Consider the following 2,933-nt stretch of genomic DNA (forward strand, 5'->3'; position numbering starts at 1 on the left):
AGATTGGACAAATTCATTGATAGGCAGAATATACTGTATGAAGTAACAGTCAGTATGGGTTTAGACCAAATAATTCTACATCGATGGCTCTCATCGAATTAATAGAACATATAACAACTGCTGTTGATCAAAAACAGTACTGTGTTAGTACTTTTGCTGACTTAAAAAAAGTGTGTTATACTATTAATCACAGTATTCTTTTTGAAAAGTTAAATAAATTTGGTATTAGAGGACCTGCATTACAGTGGGTTATTTGGAAGATAGAAAACAATTTGTAGAAATAAATAATGTAAGATATGAGTTTTGTAACAACTCATGTGGAGTGCCGCAGGGTTCCATTCTAGGACCTAAGTTATTTATTTTGTATGTGAATGATTTTGTCAATGTGTCAGGACTTTTTGGGCGTTTTCTATTTGCTGATGATATAACATTCTTTTGTTCCAGTAAAGATATAAAACAAATGTTGGAGATGGTACAGACAGGATTTGTGAAAACACAAAGTTGGTTTCAACTAAATAAATTATCATTAAACTTGGATAAGACAAGTTATATGATTTTTTGTAGCAATAAGAGAACTATAGATGTTTCATTTAAAAATGATGATTTTGAGATCTGTAGAGTCAGTGAAGTGAAGTTTCTAGGTGTCATCATTAATGAAAAACTGACATGGAAACATCATATAAATGTTTGAAGAACAAAAATGGCCAAATCAGTTGGTGTCCTGTACAAAGTAGGAAAACTGTTCAATGATAACACACTGTTTATGTTGTATAACACTATAATTGTTCCACATTTAATTTACTGTATTGAAGTATGGGGTAAAGCTTTTAAAAGTATCACAAATCGTATTTTTATTTAACAGAAAAGAGCACTAAGAATTATTACTAGAAAAAAATAGTCATCCATCGAATATATTGTTTTATGAATTGAAATCACAGCTGGAATCGGGGGCTAGGGGGAAATTTCCACCCCCGTTTTGACTCTGATACCATCCGTGTGTCGACCAAAGCAGCCTAAAAATTAAATAAGAATTTTGTATTTTGTGCCACATCTGGCCCAAACCTGTGCGCAAGATCTCCCAGATCCACGCTGACGGGTTGTGGAGGGGAAAAACCAACCCATAGTCCTTTACAGGTCAGGGCCAAATGCTCACCTGACCCAGAGCAGATAACTTTCCTGTCAGGGTAAACAAATAATTGCACGGAGTTTGTCATTATTGCTGCTCTCCAAACGCAGCTGTCTGCGCTGAGAGATTCAGGTCGCTTTGGATAAAATGCTGCCAGATGAGGAAATGTGTCATTTTTCTTGTTTCCCTCCTCTAAATAAAGTTTGTTGTTAACTAAATTACCTACACAGTTTGCTTTACTCACCATCTCTTGCGTAAAAAGACTGCGTTCCAGCGCGAGTTTCTGACCCGCTGTTCCAAACTGTGGATATTATTTACATGTGTTTAGTTTTTTCATTTGATCATCCTTCCTAATAAATGATTTAAATAACAAAACAATCACAGGAGAAAACTTCATTATTTAATTGTTGCTTGATGATGAGTCAAGCAANCCTGGGGGGGCCCTGGGGGGCCTGGGGGGTTTCTTCTGGTGGCCGCGTGCAGGCTCTTAGGTGGTATGTGGTGGCGGTCATGGGTTCCTGGGTGGGGAGGGGCGCGGCTCTCGCCCTGGGGGGACCCTGGGGGGTCTGGGGGATATCTTCTGGTGGCTACATGCGGGTTTTTAGGTGGTCTGTGGTGGCGGTAATGGGTTGCTGACCCGGTGGCCTGACTGTGCTGGGGTGGGTTCAGGGTTGGCACGGGGAGCTTGGGGTTCTGGGGTCGTGCCGCCCCTGGGCTGTGGTCCTGGTGGGGTCAGGGGGGCTTGAGGCCTGGTGGGTGGATTGCCGGGCTCTGGGCCGGTTTGTGCCCTGGTGCCCTCTGGGCGGGGGCCTTTTGGTGTGCTGGTGGGCTGCGGGTCCAAAGCTGGGGGTTTGGGTTGGCTGGGGACGGGGCTGAAGGCCCGTGGGAGGGGGTAGGCCAACCCAGCCTGGGTGTCTATCGTGCTATATTTTCTGTGAGTTGTCTGAATGATGGGGTGGGCGTAGTATTTCTTCTGGGGTGGGGCTGGGCGGATGGCCGTGGTGGCGGCGTCGGGCTGTGCTGGGTCGGCTGGCTGGCCCCTTTGTTGTGGAGGAGGCTCGCTCTTGGTCCCTCCTTGCGCTGTCGGCAGCTGGGTGTGCGCTCTCAGCTAGATCATTCTTGCTGGGGTTCAGTAGCTTCTTTGGGCTGCCGGTTGGCTGTGGGGCTGGGGGTCGGGTCTTGGGGGTCTGTGTGGCTCTGGGGCGGGGGGTCTGTTGGTCCCGGTTTCTGGCAGTCCTCTGGGCTCTGTATGTCCGTGATCTGGCATCTTACGAGCCTGACAGTCTGTCCGGAGGAGGAGGTCTTGGGGACCTCAGTCCCTGGGTGGGTCTCGGGGAGCGGGGGAGCCTACTGGGGTCAGTGGGGGAGCTGGCCTCCTGTGGGAGCATTCTTGCTCCCTCAGATTTTCCTCCCCATCCCCCACCACAAGCCTCCACCCTCTTCATTTTTCAACTGCACTCACGTGGGGTTTTGGGGGCACAGGTGTGTTACAGCGGCAACAATTTTACATCTGTTTGCTGTGGCCACCTGGGCTCCAATTTTACTGTGGGGTGGTCGGTTGGGGGTGGGCACCAGGCCGTTGGCAAGGTGTGGGGGTGGTCCGGGGCGTGGCTTTGCTGGGGCGGGGGTGCTGGTCGGTCGGACTGGTGCGGCCCGAGCTGGGACTTGGCTGTCTGCTCTTCTCCACCCCAGATTGAAGGGGTCTACCTCCTGGGTTCAGGTGTCAGCTGCCCTCTACAGGGGGTGGGTGCATATCCTGGACCTGGGGGGTATAGAGTATGTATGGGGAGTGTGAGTGGATTGTGGC

The sequence above is a fragment of the Austrofundulus limnaeus genome, unplaced genomic scaffold (genome assembly GCF_001266775.1).
Source record: "Austrofundulus limnaeus strain Quisiro unplaced genomic scaffold, Austrofundulus_limnaeus-1.0 Scaffold692, whole genome shotgun sequence".
NCBI lineage: Eukaryota > Metazoa > Chordata > Actinopteri > Cyprinodontiformes > Rivulidae > Austrofundulus > Austrofundulus limnaeus.